At 38.3% G+C, this 21,997-nt stretch overlaps 1 pseudogene across 1 annotated transcript; it reads right to left on the bottom strand.

Moving 5' to 3' along the window:
* Window positions 1–18,972: 18,972 nt before the first annotated feature.
* On the bottom strand, window positions 18,973–19,562 carry LOC307098266 (high mobility group protein B3-like; annotated as a pseudogene). The gene has a single exon. The product of its transcript is annotated as a high mobility group protein B3-like (transcript).
* Window positions 19,563–21,997: the final 2,435 nt, after the last annotated feature.

Below are 21,997 nucleotides of genomic sequence, written 5' to 3'. Positions count from 1 at the left end.
TTCAGCACATGAACATGAGATGTCCTTCCATTTGTTTGCTGAAATTGAGGAAGACACAAAGGCTTGTAGTTTTCATTGTATAAAACTTACATTTTCTTTGTTAAATTTATTCCTAGGTATTTTATTGGTTTTGAATCTATTGTGAGTGGGATAATTTTATGTCTTTTTCAGATATTTCATTGTTAGTAGATAGAAATGCAACTGGTTTCTGAGTATTGACTTTATGTCCTGCAACTCTACTGAATTCATTGATTAGATCTAACAGTTTTTCAGTTGAGTCTTTGGACTTACAATATATAAGGTAATTTTATCTGCAATTAATGACAATTTTACATCTTCCTTTCTGGTTGGATGTCTTTTATTTCTTTGTCTTGTCTTGTTGTTCTAGCTAGGACTTATAATACTTTATTGACTAAGAGTGGTGAGAGTTGCCACTCTTGTCTTGTTTCTAATCTTAGAGGAAAAAATTTATTTCTTCTCCATTGAATATAATGTTAATTGTTGGCTTGTCATATATAGTCTTTCTTATGTTGAAGTATGTTTCCTCTATACCCAATCTATTGAGGGTTTTTATCATGTAAAAAATGTTATATGTTGTCAAATATGTCTTCTGCATCTTTGAAATGATCATGTAATTTTTATCTTCTATTGTGGTGTATCACATTTATTGACTTGTGTATGTTGAACAATCCTGCATCTCAGGGACAAATTCTACTTGGTAATGGTGTATAATCCTTCTAATGAGTTCTTTAATTAAGTTTCCTAGTATTGTGGGTTTTTTCATTTATGTTTATCAGGGATATTGGTTCATAGATTTCTTGTAGTGTTCTTATCTGGCTTGATATAAGGGTAATGCTGTCCTCATGGAATGCATTTGGAAGTATTTCTACCTCTTCAGTTTTTTAGAGGAGTTTGAGAAGGATTGGCATTGATGCTTTTTTAAATGTTTGCCAGTGAAACCATCAGGTTGTGGGGTTCACTGTGTTGGGAGGTATTTGTTTACTGATTCAATCACCTTACTTATTGGTCTGTTCAGACTTTCTGTTTATTTCTGATTCAGTTTTGGTAGGTTCTAGGAAATTACCCCTTTCTTCTAGGTTTCCTAATTTGTTGGCATATAATTGTTCATAGTAGTTTCTTATGATCCTATGTACTTACGTAGTGTCAGTCATAATTTCTCTTTTCTGATTTTATTTGAATCTTCTCTCCTTTTTCCTAGTCTCACTAAAGTTTTGTCAATTTTATCTTCTTATAAAAACAGCTCTTAGTTTTGTTGATATCTGTTGTTTTTTCTGGATTCTATCTCATTTATTTATACTCTGATCTTTATTATTTACTTCCTTCTGCTAACTCTGAGCTTAATTTGCTATTTGTCTAATTCCTTGAGGTATAAATTTCAATTTACTATGTAATCTCTCTAATTTCTTAATATGTGTATTTTATTGCTATAAACTCCCCTCTCAGAACTGCTTTTATAGCACCCCATAGGTTTCTATATGTTGTATTTTTATTTTCATTGTTTAGGGATAGTCTTTGATTTCCTTTTTTATTTATTCTTTCACATGTTAGTTGTTCAGCAGTCCATTGTTCGGATTCCACATATTCATAGATTTTCAAACTTTCTTCATGTTATTTTTTATTTTTAGTTTCTTACCATTGTACTTGGAAAACATACTTAGTATGAGTTCAATGTTCTCAATTTTGCTTGAACTTGTTTTGTGTCCTATCGTATGATCTGTCCTTGAGAATGCCCATGTGCACCTGAGAAAAATGTATTTTGCTTCTGTTGGATGGAATGCTCTATAGATGTCTATTAGGTCCATTTGGTCTAATGTATGGTTCAGATCCACCATTTACTCATTGATTTTCTGTCTGGATGATCTATCTTTTGTTGAAAGTGGGGTATTGAAATCCTCTACTATTATTGTAATGTCTATTTCTTTCTTATATCTGTCAGTATTCAATTAATATAGTTAGGTGCTATAAAATTGAGTGAGTATATATTTATGATTGTTATACCTTCCTGATGGATCTACCCCTTTATCATTATATAATGACTTCCCTTGTCTCTTATTAATGTTCTTGGTATTAAGTCTTTCTGTCCAATATAAGTATAGCTATGCCCACTTTCTTTTGATTTCTTCTTGGATGGAATGTCTTTTTCCATCCCTTCACTTTGAGTCTATGTGTGCCCTTATAGCTGAAGTGGGTCTCTTGTTGGCAGCATTTAGCTGTGTTATGTTTAGTTGTTATTGTTTTTAAATTTATCTTTATTGTTGAAAGTATTACCGAAGTCCCTTTTGTGTGTGTTTTTTTCCCATTGATCCTCTCCCAGGACTTTACCACACTATTATCTGTGTCCATGGGCTTCGCATATAAGCCCCCCCCCTCAGTTAATCACTCCCCACCTACCCCACCTCCCACCCCATCTTCCCTTTGAAATTTCTGTCTATTTTAATCCATAGAGTTACTCTCTGCCATTTGATTGATGAATTCATATCAGTTTACATTTAGAGTAACCATTGGTACTTAAAGACATCAGTCAGACATCCATGGAGGCGGAAGAGGCTCCCACCACTGCCACTGCACTCGCCAGCCATGAGCCCAGCTTGGGAGCACACTGATCACCAGGGGGCAGCTCCTACATTGAGCATCTGCCCCCTGGTTGTCAGTGCACATCACAGGGACCTGACGTTCCACCATTTGGTTGATTTGCATATTAGCCTTTTATTATATAGGATAACTTTGCCAAATAAAGTATTCTTGGCTGGCAATTTTCTTTTCAACACATTAAATATGTCATTCTATTCTCTCCTGGCCTGTATAATTACACTGATATCCTGATCAAGATTTCTTTGTAGGTTACATTTATTTTTTCTAGATGCCTTTAAAATTTTTTCTTTATCAGTAAAAATTTTTGTTGCTCTTAGTCCTCACCCAAATATATATTTTGCCATTAATTTTTTAGAAAATGTGGAAGGGAGGAAGGGGGGCATCTTTTCATATGCTTCTAAGCTATTTTCCAAGTACTTTTTGTACCTAATTTTGACTATCAACCTGTAAGCATTCAATTCCACCCATCTACCCACAATATCCAGTCCAGATAACCTTTAGGTCCCTGCATTTCTTGCCATAGATTGGCATTCCTTCATACACCAAGAGAATTTTTGGGATTCTGAGGATTCATCCTCCAAGATGTAATTGAATTCTAGGTTAGTCTTTAATTGTCAGTTATACCCTATTTATTCTATTACTAGAAATAGAATGAAGACAAGTGTGGGGACATAGCCTTAACTTGTCTAGGGAGTGAAGAACATCAGAGAACAGCTCAAAGGATGGTAGAACAGGAGAAAATGTGTGGGAGAATATGGATTAGATTTCAGAATGCATACCTAGGCCCTTATTAAGACTCTTGAAAAAATGCCTATTTACTGAACTACCTGCCTCTCTTCAGCAGAAGGCAGACAGCAGTACTTTAACCCATCAAAGTTATCTCTGAGCAGCTGCCCTCCCCCCTCTTTTATTTTGCCTAGCTGATAGCAAGAACTGATTATCATTTGGATAAGTATATTTAGGGTAATTTCCTGAATTAATTGTTGTGTAGGTTGTTAAGAAAGAACAAAAATACTTCCCCCAAATACATTGACCACTCACTTTGGTGTTCAGTTATAGCCACTCAGACTGAAGGGGCTTGGCCGTGGCTGAGTAGTACGTTAAACTACTGATAGTCAACTCCTTTCCCGGCACTGGACTTTAGTGATACCCAGCAACCAAAACTCAAAGTGTCTGTCATCTGAAACAAGGAAAATCAATGAACTGGTATAAAACCTCTTTAGACAGCTAGAAAAAAACTTTTGATTTGATGATTTAATGGAACATTGGATGGTTGAGTCACCTGTTTCAGAATACTGAAACCTGACCAACTTAACCACTTCCATATACAGCTTCACACATAGAGAAATAAAAAGATCTTTATGGAAAAAATATACGTTCTTCTCTTTTGCATATCTTTTAGTCTAAGAACATATAGGAGTAGCCATAAGGAGAGGGTAAGTTCTTTGCCATTATATTTTAAATAGTTAGTGGCATAAGTGCATCAGTGTAGATGACCCTGTACCCAGTAAGAAGCACCTTAGCATCCTTTAACTGTTCTTCCACTCAAGAAAGGCAGAGCTGAGGAGTCATTTGCTGTCATGCATGTCACTATATCTGAAACAGCCTGGAGCTGTCAAATGAGCAGCTCTCCATCATAGTACTACAGTGGGGTCACAACTAGAGATAATTCTTGTCTCTGTAGTTTAGAGTTTTTAATTTAATTTGTTTTTTTCCATTTTCAGTGTAATATATAACCTTGTCAAAATGTTATATGTAGTCTAAGTTGCTTTTAAATATGAGGAAGACTAGAAGGAAAATACTCTGTATTGCCTTGCTAATCTATCCAAGTTTCCTTGTAGCATGCAAGCATGCCTGCTTCCATATAAAGCATTGAGCCTGAGGCTCTGACTTCTGCTGGGCATTGAGTCACGGCATATGGCTGAACTTTCACTGAAACATAGAGTCAAAAGTAGGAATACCAAATATATAGGGATGGAAGATTATTTGACTTTGGGTAGTGGGCACACAATGCAATGTGTAGATCACATATCATAGAAATGTACACTTGAAACCTATATAATGTTATTAACCAATGTCACCCCAATACATTATATATATCTATATACATAAAACCCTAATATGCAAATAGACCAAACTGCAGAACAACCAAACAACTGGTTGCTATGACGTGCACTGACCACCAGGGGGCACACGTGGAACATGGTGGGCGTCAGCAGCAGGCAGCAGAGCACAGAACATGATGGGCATCAGCTGCAGTGAGATGGTGGAGCAGGTGAGTGAGGACGCCAGACCAAGGCAGGGCGCCAGTCACTGTCATCAGGGCAAGCCTCTGGTGGTTACTAAAAATTATTTGCTCCCATGCACCGTGGTCCTGCCGGGCTCTCGCACCTGCTGCTGGCACGAACCTGATCGCCCCTCAGGGCTTCTCCACCTCCCCCTGCTCCTGAAGGGCAATCGGGGCAGCAGCCACCACTGGCACCCATTGCTGGCACCAGCCCCAATCACTCCATGCCGTCAAGGGTGCCAGTGGGGCCAATGTCGTCAGCTTGTGGGAGTGGCAGCAGCTGGAGCAGGGCTGCCCGCAGACAGGGGACTTAGAGGGCCACAGCAGGAGGGGCCAGGTGGGGGTGTGGAGGATGGGCCAAGACCCACCCTTGTGCCCACCACAGCCTTGCGGCCCACAGTTCCTTTCAAGGTGCATGAACTCGTGCACTGGGCCCCTAGTTTGTATATATAGGGTACTCTCCTGAATTAATTGGAAGAGGGAGGACAGTAGTGCACTATGATCAGGTATAACACCCATATTGTCCATTTTTTGTGCCCTCTACTTTTCACCAAAAGCACTGTTTATAAATTTAAGAGAGATTAATGAGGTAGGAAAAGGAGAATAGTTTAATGTGAAGATAAGTTCCTTTCTAAGATCATCTCAAGGAATGTGTATGTTTACTAATATGAAGTTTATTAAGTCTTTCATAACCATTGTCTCCTGTACTCTAACCCTCTGAAATAGGTATGTCCTTTTTTTTGCAAATGAGAAAACCAAGGTAATGTAATTTGCCCAAAGTCATACAAAATAGTTTTGACAAAGGTAAATCCATCCTAAATCTTCTGACTCACAATCTAGTGCTAGTTATTTATTTATCTATCTATCTATACCTACCTACCTATCTATCTATTTATTTGTTTGAATTTTTATGAGTTTATTTGAGCCTAATTGATGACAATTAATTGCTGAGAAACAAAATCTCAGAATGTTTTTTACACGAGGACATCTTGCCTCTCTGTCCTTTGGATTCTCTCAGGGATCCATGTAGATCTACCATCTGTGAATTTATGCAAACACTTTTATAGTATTGTGAAGTACAACAAAATCAACCCATGCCAACTTAGAGCAACCAGTTTCTTAAGATTACTTTTCACAATGGAAAACAGAACTTTTCTCCTTTCTCCTTCCCCCATCATACCTTCTTTCCCCCAACCCTTTATTCTTTCTATTTTGGGGGGAAATGATCATGTGTTGCTCAAAGGAGACCCTGTTTCTAGCGCTTCTCCATTTCTCCTTTTGAGAAAAAGTTTGAGCCATCCTGTTCCATTTATCTTTATGAATTTTGGTTATATCTTTCTTGGGCTTGGGCTTCCACACCCAATGTCAAAAGATTTTTACTTAACCACTGAGCCTACCTTCCTGCCTCTAGTCAAGGGCAGACTTTGCTTAGATTGTGGACAGCTACATGATCACTCCTTAACATTGGCACCTCCACTCCCAGAAGTTTGGAGTTCACCCCAACCTCAGCACACATAGCACTTCTACTTGCCTGCTTCTTCATTTATTCTCTTACATTATTGATATATATATATATATATATGCCTTTTTTTTTCTTTTTAAACTTCTTATGGTTGAGTATAACATTGTATTTCTTTCTGCTTCTTCTATAGTACCTAGCCCAATGTCTAAAAACTAAGCTGGTAAAGAGTAAACACTTGTAAAATGAAGAATTCTCCCCTTGCTCGGACTGAGATTTCTCCATCTCTTTGGCCATTTTAACATCCCTCTTTCAGACATGCTCTAGTTTTAAGGTCTAGAGAGCTGTGTAGCCGTAGATTGCTGCTTCTTTGTCCATCTCTATGGGTGCTATAGTCCAGCTTTCTTCTAAGCCCTACTAACAATGCCTGACACTTTATTGGTCTTTATTGCCACATGGCTTAGATAGACTCATAGATGTAGGTCGCCCCCCCTCCCCCGGGGTGTGGTTAGTAGCTCAGAGCTTTTTTGATCTTTAACATATATCTATACAAATAAGTGTCTTCTGAAGTGCTTTCCCACACTTGTTCTCCTCAAAGTCTGCGTGCTGTTTATCTTCCAATCCCACAGCCTATAAGACCTTCCTATCATATATTGCAGTTTCCTGGTGTTTCACTCCACCAAAGAATTAAGTGTCGTATGTAAAACATTCCCTCCTGCAGATAATTTATCAAAAAGAAAAATTCCAGATTCTAGGTGACATCAGGGCTCACATTTCTCCCCTAAAACACCCATTCTTTTCTCCCATTGACCTGAGACTTAAGAAGGTGGGTTGGCTCTGACCACCCCCCCCCCCCACCAGAAAACAATAATTTTAACCTATCCTAATTTTTTTATTTATTAAATTTTATTGAATTTATTGGGGCAACATTGGTTAATAAAATTATCTAGGTTTTAAGTATACAATTCGAATACATCATCTGTATATTATATTGTGTTCACCACCCAAAGTTAAGTCTCCTTCCATCACCATTTATACCCTGTATATACTCTTCTACCTCCCTACACTCCCTTTGCCTCTGGTAATCACCACCCTGTTTTCTGTAAGACAAATGCCATATGATTTCACATATATGGAATCTAATAAAATAAATTAACAAACGAAATAGAAACAGACTCATAGATACAGAGAACAGACTGACAGCTTTCAGGGGAGGGCTGTTGGGGGCTGAGTAAAAAGGTGAAGGCACTAAGCAAAAAAAAACACACAAAAAAACAAACAACTCATAGACACAAACTATCCCACTTTTAAATACAGATACAGCATAGCATGCCTATCATTTTATTCTCAGATTTATTAAAGGTGGTTTTAATTTTGTTTCTTGTCTTGAGTAAAAATACATAGCCCTATTGACTTAGATTTATAGAAAGTTCTCAACTACTCACATCCAAATCTGCATGAGAGAATGTATCTGATAATTGTTAGTGCTATTTTTGACAGATGTTCAATATGTAATAATGATCCGCTGCTTTGACTAAGCCAGCCAAATCCACAGCTTTAGGCAGAATCCAAAGGCCAGTTTGGGAGCACTGCCAATATCTATTCTAAGGTTTTATATAAATCCTCAAATGAAAAACAGTGGAGGAGAGAAAAATGTGATTCATCAGACTATTTAAAAAAAAGGCAAAATGAAAATATGGCCAGTATAATAGTTTGTAGGTTCAATATTTGCCAGTTTGTGTACCATCTGAGCTATTTCCTTTAATCACCCATGCACATGGCACTTTTATTCTCAGGGGACATTATCGCCATGACAACTTTATCAGACTAAACACTGAAAAGCAGCTCTTGAGGCGATCTCAATTTGAATATGGTTTAGAATATTATTTATGTTACTCCTTTGTCAACATCCTTGGTGTGCCAAACAGAGATGAGAAAATTTTTTAAATGACTATTAAGATCACAATAAAAAATGTAAAAACTTTACAAAGAGAAAAGGAATAAGCCATTAGGCTGAAAAATGGTCAATCAAAGAAGCTACTGCGCTCGGCAGATGGAAAAGCAGCAGGTGCCCTGGTGAGATGGGACCTTGCTTCCCATCATGCATGCTCTACAATGATGCAGGCTGACAGGGAAGGGAATTAATGTGTCGGAGCAGGTACTTTCTGTCCATTAGCTGATTCCCAATACATCCACACGGACTGCTACCCCTGGCTCTTTGATAAAATGGCTTACAGTATACGATTCCAAAAGTTGTATGGAGAAGGACAGCTGGGAGTGACCCTCCCTGCGATGCCTCAGCTTAACAGTGTGTGAGTGACCAAGTAAACATTTCTCCACCCCAAACTGGGATTAGCGATTTCAGTCCATGAATAAGTTATTTGAATACAGATGCTTTGAATACATCGAGGTGGCCAAGAGCCACAGGCTCTCAGTGTGGGGGATGGAAGGGCACACTGATGAAGAGAATTCTCAAGGTAACAAATTAGCTCTCAAACAAATGAGTCTCAGGGAGGCTGTGAGAGTATACTCACCCTGCTGCTTTCAGATAAAAAAAAATGCCAAATTATGATGAGGCAATCTGAGTTGGTGGGTCAGTTAGCAGATATAGCACATTAGGCACAGAAAACACTGATGTTCTGGGGTTGTGTCCGGTGCCAGGCTCCCTCTCTCCTTCCTCCCTCTCCTCCCCGACTCCCTCCCCTTTCATTTCTTATTGCTATCTTTTCCTTTCCTTTTCCTTCCCTTTCCAAGCCTGAATTTGTTGGTGCTCCAAGTCAGTAACACAGCCACCTGTGAAACCTCTAAATGAGAGTGAAGTAGAAGCAGAAAGCTTAAAATTAAATTTCTACAATTGCTAAGATAAGCCCTTTCCAGATCTTAGTCTAATAAACGAATTGAATTGCCAAATTGTTTATTAGCCTTGGCTGTTAAGACGACTAGATTAAGAAATAGACTGGTTTTTTTTCTATCTATTTTCACGACTGAATTGGAAAGCCAAGGCTAGTTATCCCACTCATTCTGGGGTCATCAAAGGAAGGAAATGACTGTGGGATGGCATTTATGTTTTTACCTTAGGAATTATATACACAACAAAGGAGCAATAACTATCTTAAAGATTCAATTCAAATCTTCCTCATCCCCTGCTTTAGGTAAGGGACATGTTGGTGGATTTCAAAATATTCTGGGTGTTTTGTTGTTGTTTTTCTGCATCCTTAGCATGTTGGCATTTATAAATAATTTTCATTTAATGTCTGTCAACCCTCACTAAATTCTAAAAGACACAAGGAAAGAAACTGGATGTTTCTTGCCTTAGCACTTAGCAAAATACTACTCACCTGGTAAGAGCTCAGTAAATACTTGTGGAAAGAAAAAAAGGGAGAAAGAAAGGAGATAAATAATGTGGGATGAAAAGAAGGAAGGAGACCAAGAGAGGACCCAAAAGATGAGAAACTTAAATTCAGCACTTTCTATTTTATATGTCTTCTTTAGAAGCTTCTATAAAAGCTTTAAATTTATTGAGATGACTAAACAACTTTTACACTAAATAAAAAAGATGAGAAAGAGGATGGAGGAGGAGAATACATCTATGTTGATAATTATGTATCTTATTGAATGGAGGTATGCACACCCTTGGTCTCAAAATTCATTTCATGAAGAAAAAATGGAGATGGAAATATTTCAGCCAGAATAGAGCAAAAATTTGCCTATTTAGAGGCCATACCCAGAGAGCTTAAAATTATCCTTGGATATCTTGTGGGTTTTATCCCAGGTGTTTGACAGAGCAGGACATTCAACTTGGATCAGATCACTCTTTTATTCACATCCCTCCTTAAATCAGGTCTGAGTATACTTACTATGCAGGAGTCTACAAGGCAGTGCTATTTTTAATGTGAAAGAAAACAGTGGATACAACAAATCCTTTGGGAACTATGATGACCATTGAAAATAACACCTAAAGTGTACAGCACCTAATAGTTTCCAGAATAATTTAATATCATTTAACATTTAACAGGATTGATTAATCCTGTTATTTAACCCTTACAGGATAGTGAATCTATGAGTAAGGATTTATTAACCATGGAACATTAGTTAAGTTCCTTCACTTCTCTGTTCATTAGTTTTCTCTTCTGAAATTGTCAAATAGGGTTGATCAAAGATTAAATGGGATAATGCATAGAAAATACTATGCTCACTAAGTGTTGGCCATTATTAGTGGTATTATTATTATTTAGTAGCACAAACAACACTATCTAAAATTTATAGATCATAAAAGAACCTCAAAAAGTTACACGATTTCATTGCCTCTTAAGTTGTGGCCCAGAGCACTCATGCCAAATTCTGAAACCATCACGCTTTTTACAGTTGACTGATGTGTGGCCCCTTTGGAACTCTTTCATTACAGAATCCTAGGGACACTGACTTGGTATGAAGCCAATACATCAAGCCAGCAGGATCAGGGTCCTGGAAGGCAGGCCTGCTGAAGAGGTCACTCAATATCAGCTCCTGCCCAAAGCCTCCAGAGAACCGGACACTTTGGCTGTCCTTCATTTTAGCTCCTGTCAGTTTCAAAAGAGAGGAACTTCTAGAGCTGAAATTGATGTGTTTGTGTGGCCATTCCATGCTGCTGAAATTGACAGAGGCTGAAACTGATGAAAGTAACCAATTTGTCAATTTCAGCAAAGGAACAGCTTTGAAGACAGAGATGGACCAAATCCACACCTTTCCTGCCTGATGGAGAAAATTTAATTTTTCCTTCACTTTAAAAAAGTTCTGTGTTTACTCTCAGAAATTATTTTGGACTGTACTCTAGATACAACCTGAATGGGCCTGACAGTTTGAACAGATGGTCAATTCCATCAAAATTCAAACCAATGTCTTATCAGAACATTGTTTTACATTGGATCGGTTGATCCATTTATTCAAAAATAGTTTTTAAAAATTGTAAAATGTGGAATTATTCTAAACCCTGCTGCTTGTGAGTTTTGATGCATCCCATGAAAATCACACAGCTTTGACTGACATGCCAGTCAAAAACTCAGTCAAATCAGCCCAGAAATCCCTATTGCATCTATCAACTGTTTAACTATATTTTCTTTTATTGATTAAAAAAAATGGCTGGTAAAGGCTTAACATTATACTAGAGGAGTTAAACATACAGTGTGGGAGCCCCTTTCACGTCCGGCGTGGTTTAGGGTTCCGGTTCAGGGTTTGGGTTCTGGAGAAGGCCGCACACAAATGAAAAGAGACTAGAAAAGTATTAATTTGGCGATATTGGGGGGCCAGGCGGGAGCCCACCTCTAGTGGGAGGACTACCGCTAGGCTCTGGCCTTGCTATCCCTTTTATTGAGACTATGGGATACACCCATTACCCTTAAGCAGGTTTGGGATACACCCATAGCCCTTAGGCAGGTAATCAGTGGATTATCATATCAGTAAGGATTTACATGATTATTTGATGGGGAAGTTGCCTCAGTTACCATTGTCTCAATTAGATAGGGAGTGGTTGGCTCTGACCTTTCAGAGCTTCAAGGTTGACCAGCCTTTTAAGTCTTTCTATTAGTGAAACAATGATCGGTTTCAGGCAATAAAGGGTTGCAGTTCTGCTATTTTCCAGTTGTGCAATCTTGTCCAAGTTACCAGCTTTGATTCTAAGCCTTTCCCCCAGTAAAATGAGTTTAGACGATAATAGCATTTGTCAACATGTGTTCTTTGGATAATACTACTTTCTTTCATCAGATACTAATAGGTCTAACAAAAAAGCTCATGGTTAGAAAACTTTGGAAAACATTAAATATGTTTATTGACAAAAGGACATCCCAGAGCCTTTATCATCTTAACATGTATAATGGCTATGAATCTGTCACAAACCCTGGTGTACAATAAAATTTTATTTTCTAGAATCCATCCTGCCAAACTGATGAGAATCTTCTCTACAGTCATGTTGGGGGTCTTGGTTCTGAAATCTCGGTAGGTGGAAGATATTGTTTCTGGGACTGTCCATATTAGGGATAAGCAAGCTTTTTCTATAAAAGGATAGATAGAAAATATTTTAGGCTTTGCAGGTCATTCAGACTCTGTTGTAACTGCTCAACTCTGCTATGACTCAGTTTTAGCATTGTAGTGCAAAGGTAGCCACACACAATATATAATATGTAAAAAAAAAAAAAAAGTTCTTTTTTTAAACCATTTTAAAATGTAAAACCTAATCTTAGCTTGTGGACTATATAAAAAACAGATGGTAGACTGTATTTGGCTTGCAGGCTGTGTAGTTTGCCTTTCTCTAGTCTAAATGATCAGCTCTTTGATATTTCTGTGCCATGCTGGTAACACAGGAACCTTTGCAAGACTGTTTAGTCCCTCCTGCCTAGCCATTCCCTCCTGGAGTCTTAAGCATCACAACTTTATCTCTAGGACAGAGGTTCTCTTTCTTGCAAGACTTCCAGGTCCCTCTAACTGTATCCACCAACACCATCACCTTTCACCTCCGTCTCAAGCCCCAGGGAATTCACAGATAAATTTGTCTCCTTTTGCATTTTGACAATAACAACTCCAAGCCTTCCTTCCTTTCTGGGTTATTTTTGCTTTCTACCCTTCACAACCATCCCTGAATTAATGAATTCGAGACCTGATTCAAATGTGAAGCTACAGGAAAAGAAAAAAAAGTTAAATCTCTCAAAATGCCATCATTATCACATATGCACTATGAATCTTTAAATGCTATGCAGCATTGTCCCAATGGTTTTGACAATAGTATGCTTTTTTCAGACATTTTTTGGAAGAGTTTTCCAATGACTGCACTTTGGGAAGCAATGGTCTAGGGGTCGTCTAAGGTTGCTTAGAGCCAGCAACTCCTCTGATGAGGGACTAGTTCTCTGCTGAGGAAATAATCATAGATTAGATTGGGCTGATGTTGCTATAAATCTAGAGCTTGCATTTTATCTCTCTTCCTATTCTAATCCAAGATTTTCTCCCACATAATAGCTTTTGCATATTTGGGGCATGTTTCTTGTTGGAGCAAATGTCAAGATGTTCATGACTTTCCTTACTGCCACTTATATATTATATCAGCAATTTTCAACCAGTGTGCTGCAAGCATTTTTAAAACATGCAATATCTGACTATTTAGTCAGGGGCACTGGCCCCTTTTCCCTTAGATTGTCAAATTAAGAAATGACAATAGCCAATGCAACAATAGCTGTCAGGTGTGAATGAATCAAAATAATAACTATTTTTTTGTCAGACCAACAAAATATATAACATATTTTTGGTGTGCTGCAGAATTTTAGTAATTAGTTTATGTGTGCTATGAGATGAAAAAGGTTGAAAATCTCTGTATTATATTATAGCCAGATTGTTGGATGATGAACGAACTGGTTTTCTCCTCTTTAACTAATTTGTCTTCAGCCTCTCTTATAAATCACTGCTTGATTTGACACAATTGTTAAATCTTTCTTTCTGAAGAAAACTTTCTCCAACTAGATATTTTATTTGGCCAGTGTGGCTTTTTTTGTAAACTATCAATCTGTGCTCAGAAAAATGACCTTAACATGCATGATACCTAGACCTCTGGATAATAAAAACAAAAGAAATCTAGAAGCAACCTCATCCTGGAAATAACTCCTTTGGTTTCTCTGACATGATCCTGTCCTCTGATCACTGTTTTCTCTCCTGGTCAGGCCCCCCCTTCCCACCATGTATATGTAAGAACAAAGCATCTGTGGCTGTCTACCGCCTTATAGAATTCTCCACACCTCACAACCTCAACTTTGTGTAGCTGACTCCAAATGAATTTTTTTGTCCTGAAATCAAGATTTTTTTCATTTGTTTATTTATTCATTCATTTTATATTTATTGAATGCCTACTAAGTGTCACAGTGTGGGGTACCCCACGGTGAACAAAACAGACATGGCCTCTGCCTCCCTGGACCTTAATGCTTAATGGGGGAGATGGATATTCCACAAGTACATGAACCAAAATGTAGCTTAAACTAAGTGCTTTAAGTAGATTTTGCCTAACAATGTCCTGGTTTTAGTGCTGAAAGGCCTGAATTCCAGGAAACTTCTGATTCCTGGGCAAACAGGGAAGATTGATGATCCTACATGGTTAAAAGCTGGGTGCTATGAAAGAGTAACACAGAGGATGTACTATACATTTCATAGCCTGGAAACCTTTCTGAAGAGGTACCATTTAAACTGAGAACTGACAGATTAAAAAACACACAAAACAAACAAGAGAAGCGGAAGGAAAGGGATGCCCAGGCAAAAGAAAGTCTGTTTACAAAGAACTTGAGGCTTTCAGGAAGCTGAAAAAAGCTATTTTATTTTATTTTTTAAAATTATCTTTAGTGTTGAAAGTATTACAGATGCCCTTCTATTTCCCCCAGTCACCCCACTTCACTCCTCACTCCCCGCCAGGCCTTTAACTAATGTATATTAAACAAGGTAGATGGCAGGTTGAGATAAAATTAAAAAACAAACAAACAAAAACAAAAAAACAGGAATGGCTCATATCATAGTCCATGGTAAGGAATTTGAGTCCTATTTTAGTGTAGTAGTAAGTAAGCCATTGTCTGACTTAAAAAGAAGACTTTCCAAATATTGGAGACCCTAACCCATGGCTATAGAAACATTAGTAACAATTTTTTTCAAGACATACATTGTCTATTAGATAAGACCATCGTTGATGTAACCAATTGTAAATCAGGTAATTGAGTGGTAAAGCTGGGTAAACAGTCAAGGAGGGAAATTCAGAAGTAATGTATGGGCTTAACCCAGAGGTCGGCAAACCGTGGCTCTTTGGCCCCTTGAGTGTTCTAACGCCACTTCTTCAAAATAGACTCGCCCAAGCCGAAAACCGACTTCTGCGCATGGGCCACGAAGTTTCAATCGCACTGTACGTGCGCTCCCGCACATGGTATTTTGTGGAAGAGCCACACTCAAGGGGCCAAAGAGCCGCATGTGGCTCGCGAGCCGTGGTTTGCCGACCACTGGCTTACCCTATTCTTTCCACCTCAGGACTTCTCAGGCTCTGCTTCCTACCTCTTCTTCAAATTTTCTGACAGTCATTTGGTTTCCCCACTTTTGTATACATTATTTCATATTTCCATGTGTCTGCTCTACCAGGACTTACAGACTGGTGATTGTGGTAGATGATCTCTTTGCAGTTAATTTGCAATTCTCCCCCAGATACTGCCCTTTGATGCCTTTCCTTGACCTAACCCACTGCAGCCAGGGTGATAGGAGATACCTGTCCTACACACCCTAGGACTGCAACCAGGACCATGGGCCAGCTGCTCTTGGAGGGGAAAGACACTCCAACGCAATGACTCAAAGCATCCACCCACAGTCCACCCACCCATTGATGTTTGAAACAATAAAGAACAGTAGGCCTTCACAAAAACCTAAAAGAAATGCTACAGGCTTTGGCCGAGGTCTTATGCAGGAATGGTGCATTAATAAGTGTGGTAACTATAATGGAGTTATTGACAGATATTTCCATTCCATCAGAATGAAGGGGAGTGTGGTTAACTACCATGTTGTTAGGACAGGAAAATCAAAGTTATTTTTGTTCCATGAAAAAAAAATTCTCTCATTTAAATGCCCGAAGATTGCTCTCAATCAGATCCAAGGATCAGACTGGTTCACAAATTTTCTTTTGGTTAGTATGATAATGAGACTTCAACTGCACACCAAGTAATTGTACTTATTAAAATTTATGATTGTGCATTAGAGAGTTCAGTAGTATTCAGGAAGTCTCAAAGCTATAACTTAGAGCCTCAACTTCACCTTCTTCAGTACATTTTATTTTTTAGAAACTGTTATTTAAATGCAGATGGTTATATAAATTTCCACTCCTGACCTAAAATATTTCCAGCAATATATGCTATGATTAATTGGCACCACGAATATCCTTCCCCCCCCCCCCCCAGGGATTATCTGTTTTTCGAGCCTCTGAGATAAAATGATAGGCTCATTTCTAGAAATACACATTTTCTATGCAGCTCTCGAAGACTAGCAGCTAGCAGCAGTGGTGGGCACCTGCTCTTGATGCCCTATCTTGATTCTCGAAACAAACTGTCTAATAGTTCCATCCAACAGGCAGCCAAGCAATCAGATTGGGAAGGCCACTCTCCCTGAGTTGAGCGTTTCTCAGTCACTTTTATTTTCATTATTAAAGGCCAAGCTCATAATCCCTGACTGTGTTCATCATGGCTGAGTGTTGACAAGCCACAAACACTGTCACTGACGGTAGTTAAAAATGCAGCTCGGTTAATGCCGACATACTGCTATCTTCTGAGGGCTGGCTGATGCGTGTTCATTTATAATCTAATTGCATGTCCACTTTTAAAAGTCAGCTCCCAGTGTGGAATGGATAAGAATACAATTACCAAATGATATGCGTAATCATTCAGTGCCGTTAGTCCCAAAAGGTGATATTGCAGTGACATTGAGAAAATGAGATCTATTCTTCATACAATTATATGGCTACACTTTCACTCTAATGCCCTTATAATTGGGAAGGAGCATTGAAATGTGAAGCTGGGTGCATTTCACACTCTAATTATCACCGAGCAACTCATTCTTAAGATAGGTGTCTGGGAAAGACAGTTCATTGCCAGCGTGCTTTGATAGTCCCAAATGTTTATTGTTGTTTTCATGTCAGGTAAATCTTCTTTCCTCCTATAAAATTTAGATTGCCACTGAGAGTTTACTAGAAGTAAAGATTTGGGCGAATGCCTGGAATTTATTTAGTCAATTTTTGTCTTTGAAAAGAAAAAGTCCTCCTACTTTTATTTGCAAATGGGCCCTCAGTCAATACTTGCCCCATATTTTTTAGGGTGGTTAATTTGATAACAAAAGTGCAGGTTATTTTGTAAACTGTTAAGCTATTACTGTTATAAATATTGCTGCTTATTATTATTATTATTATTATTATTATTTGTCATTAGGTGTCAGAACCTGACTTAGTTGCCTTTGTGGCCATTGCCTATAAAAAATTATGAAGTCAAATGAATATCTTTGGCCTTAGTTCAATTGGATCCTTGTTGTACAAGTTAGTGGTATCTGGATTCATGGGCATTTATTAGGGGTTCTCCTCCATTCCCTATTTTTGGAATCATAGATTTATAGAACAAACAATACAGCCAAAGTGACATCGTACCCCATCAGTTATTTTACCATTAGGCTACAAACTCTATGAAGGCAAGAACTGTGTCTCTTCATAGGAGGCATTAAATAAATAGTTGCAGACTAAAATAAAAATGAGCACCTTTATTTTACATTTCTTCATTCTACATGAGCATATATTTTTATGTCATTGAGCCACAGTTTTAATAACTGCTTCATAATCCTTGTTGATGAATTTCAACATGTGGGTTATTAGGTATCATGGTATGTCTCCACTGATTTTCCTTTCCCTTGAGAATGGATCAAATGATCTAGATTTTTTAAGTAGATTGTATTCTGTATATCATGAGTGCTATTGTGGAGACTCTGGGTTATGCTGTGTTCTTGCAAAGATTACTGATTGTTTTGTTGTTATTTTAGTGGGCTAGTTGGCTTGCCTCAAACTGAAAACTCCCTCTTGGGCAGCAAGTCAAATACCAATTCAGTTATTTTATTGGTAGCTGGGCTGCTTGCAGCATGTCCTGTGCATGTATGGTGCAGGAGTCAGTTAGAGATTTACATAGAATGTATACACAGAACATGTTGCTTGCCATCTCTGGCTCTCTTTTTTCTGGGATCCTCCTACCCTCCTCCTAGTGACTGTGATTGGTTCTTCTTATTTTAAATGTAATACTGTTTATTTAACTTCCAAAACATCTCAACGTTCTAAACATACAAAAAAAAATAACAAAACATTGCAAATTGTATTTTAGTACAGAAGGTTCTTGAACTTTCATTTATGCAATGGTTCTTCACTTTGCTGGCAATGAAGAGTTCTACAATTAGTTTAAAAACAATTTAAAATTATCGCTTAACTAAAAGAGATCCAAATACTTCCCGTGCCAGCTGACTCCCCTTTTCCAAAGCTAAGAAAGGCAGCAGAATGCAATGTCACTATCTACAAAGACCAGACAACCTGAAACTTAAGTGGATGCCCACTGCAGTGTCCACAGGTCCAGCCTCACAGTGCACACCCTGAGCAATGGCCCTCCAAAAGGCATGTTCCCCACAGCCTCACCGCCAAGCAAAGAGCATTAAGAGCTTGTCTCGGTTGTCTAGTTCTTTTTACAGACGATAGATATGTACAGTTGATAACTCAGGATTTCCAGCCAATAACCATGTAGTTAACACCACCTTACAGATTAAAAAAGAAAATGTCAGAAACATCTTTAAATGCCTCGTCACAATAATAGAAAAACTGTACAGAGTGAAGAGAACATGAGAGCCTTTTCATTTAAAAAATGTTTGGAAATATGTATAACTTTGATATAGTTTTAGGGTGCTCCTGGTTTCCATGAGCAGTTCATGTAAACCACTGACAATTTCTAGAGCACTGTGAGAGAGCAAATATGACCCTGGTCCAATTGTGTATGAATCCCAATGAGGGCAGCTAACACTTCTCAAATAAGAGCTGTTGCTTATGGCTTTCCCCTACTCTAAGGTATTACAAGATACAGATTAAACAGGTTTTTCCCTCCTCCTGCTCCTTGTCTTCCTCTCCCACCTTTTTCCAGGCAACATTAGCAGGACACTACACCATCAAACTTTCCTTTGGACTTACAGTCAGCGACATCCTTCTATACTTCTCCTTTAGCCTTGCAGCTTTATTGTTGTAAGTAAGGCTGCTTTTCACTATCACTTATTATTCCTTATCTTTCTCAGCTTCTTTGCCACATCTCCAATAGAGATGCCAGGGTTTGAGGACTTGATCGTGAGGCAGCATTCCAAACAGAGCAGGAAGAATCCAGATGGTGGCCTTTGGGTGGCATTGGGTCCTTCTTGCCTCCCTTAGTTGGTCCATAATCCTTCATTTCCCCACAACAGCATACTTTCTTTGCCTTGTCCATTTCATCAAATTTAGACTTCTTTTTCACAGACATTGTCTTCCACCTCTCAGAGCAGTTCTTGGAAAATTCTGCAAAATTGACAGGAATATCTTTTTATTTTCTTCTTATGTTCCTCTCTGTTCATCTGTACAAAGAAGACAAAAGCAGACATCTTGCTCTTTAGTTTCTTGGGATGACCTATAGCCATCCTGACAGCATTGTTCATTAGTTTCTGTGATTGGTTCTTTATGCCAAAATAGTGAAGGTTTCTAGGGAAGTTTTAGCTGTCCCATGTGTGCTGACTGTAGCCTATCCTTGAGCTAAAAGCAGTAAGAAATGGGAAACTCATACCATGATACCATGCCATTTCCTTCATCCAAATGTCAACATCTCTTCAGAATCTGCTGAAACTTTGTTCACTCCTCAGAGCTTTGTATTTTCCAGTTTTTAATTTTTATCTGCGAGAGGACTTTTTAAAAATATTCTATATGATAAAAATTAGATTCAAAGAGGTAATATGACTTCTCTAAGGCCATAGAGCTGGTTTCAATTCTCTAGCCATGACTATACAAAAATAATCATGCAGATATTATCTTGCTTGATTCTAATCCAAAATTTCTTTGATCCCAGAATACTGTCATCTCAGTCAATGTAGCCTACTGAAAGTGGCCCCTCTCAGTTTCAGCCTACTCTAGAATAAAGTTTAAAGATGCCCAAATGGGTCAAGCTGCATTAAAGGTACTTCTCTTTATTACCAAAGCTTAATTCAAAGTTTAAGTTACTACCATAGTAGTTCCCAAACATGCAACCAACAATTAGTGATCACCTAGGATGAAGAGATGATAAATCCAAGAGACAAATAACAACAAAAACAAACCTCATATCAACCTCCTAATTTTAAAGTAATGTACTGGCCTATGAAATCCAGAAGTCTAGCAATCACTGCACATTATAATAGTGAGTAATTTATAGGCCTAATTATTTTATAATTGAAATCCTATATAATAAAAGTGTAATATGCAAATTGACCCTAATGGCAGAAGTCCGGGAATGACCAGTTGCTGTGACATGCACTGACCACCAGAGGGCAAATGTTCAACACAGGAGCTTCCCCTTGGTGGTCAGTGCACTTCCACAGGGGGAGCGCCACTCAGTCAGAAGCCGACTCATGGCTGGCCAGTGCAGCATCAGTGGCGGGAGCCTCTCCCCCAAGGGCTCCCAGACTGCCAGAGGGATGTCTGACTGCCAGCTTAGGCCCAATCCCCCAGGAAGTGGGCCTAAGCCAGCAATTGGACATCCCCTGAGGGCTCCCGGACTGCGGAGAGCACAGGCCGGCCTGAAGGATCCCCCAGTGCACCGGGCCTCTAGTGTTATTTAAATGATCTCTCTAGGTTCAGGTAGTCCAATTATTTTATTATTTCCACAAAGACAGTTATTTCCATTTAGACTGTCAATATTCATTCAGATTGCATGTCTAAAAACTTAAGAAAAAAGAGACATAAAAACAAAGGTTGTGAATCCAGTGAAAGGTGTACTGAACTTCTAGGATAATAAAAAAAATAACCTTCTCTTTAATTTTCCTCTGTTTTCACAATGCTATGGGGCTGCAGTGCAGATACAATCATAATCCCCTTTAACTTTTGGTTTTCTAGGAAATGAATTAATGTCCCTGAATCTTCCTTGAATCTTCTTTCTTGGCTAGTTTCTTCCATTATCTGAGCATCTGGTTATCAAGTACATATTAGTTATTGGATTTAAATAACTACTAGTAATAGCTATAATGATGAAAGAATAATACATATCCCAAACCCTTGAGTTATACTGATCACTCTGTAATTTGCAACCATGTACTTAGAGGGATAAAGTAATAGGTCCCAGAACTTATAGACAATGGTATCTCTCTAAGAGTTAAATTATAAGGTTAGCATTTAGTGGATGAGTGAAGCTATCCTAAGGAAGAGTAAAACTAGGGAATATACTTCAAAATATATAATTTTGTAAAACAAATCTAGCATTATAGAAAACACTGTTTATTGAAGGCATATTCTGTGCTGGAAATTTTAGATAAATTATTCTCAAAACACCCCTTTGAATTAGAGGGTACTGTCATCTCCATTTTTTAGATGAAAAAAACTTAAGCCCAAGGAAACTTTGTAATCTGTCCAAAGTCATTTGCCCGGCCAGCATCAAAGCCAGGAATCAAATCTCACTTTGTCTACTTGTAAGCCCATAAACCCCCTTTTTACTTGTTTCAAGGCCTCAGAAAGCAGTAACCAAAAATACTCCAAGAAGGATAATAACAACAGGGAGTGCTTTCTATGAATCTAAAATAAAAAAGAAAATCCAATGAGAGTTTATCAGCTGTTTTAAGAGACCAATATTACTCAACTTTATTCAATTTTGTTGCATTATTATTTGTAGTCCAAGTCTGAACCTCCAACTGGATGCCAAGTTTTCTTCCACATCAGAGACAAATCTCATAAAACATTGTGTCCTTGGCATTCTTGCTTTGTAGGTATTGGTCTTCATCCAATTACTCTTTGAGCCTTCGAGTCTGTTTCCCAGAATGTTCTTATCTCAGCAACGACATCTTTTTCCATTGCTCCTCTGGAATTGATGCCAGACTTCTGCCCCTTTTGTCTT

This window comes from Cnephaeus nilssonii (genome assembly GCF_951640355.1).
Source record: "Cnephaeus nilssonii genome assembly, chromosome: 4".
In the NCBI taxonomy this organism is placed as follows: Eukaryota; Metazoa; Chordata; class Mammalia; order Chiroptera; family Vespertilionidae; genus Cnephaeus; species Cnephaeus nilssonii.
This window is presented reverse-complemented; position numbering and strand designations above follow the sequence as displayed.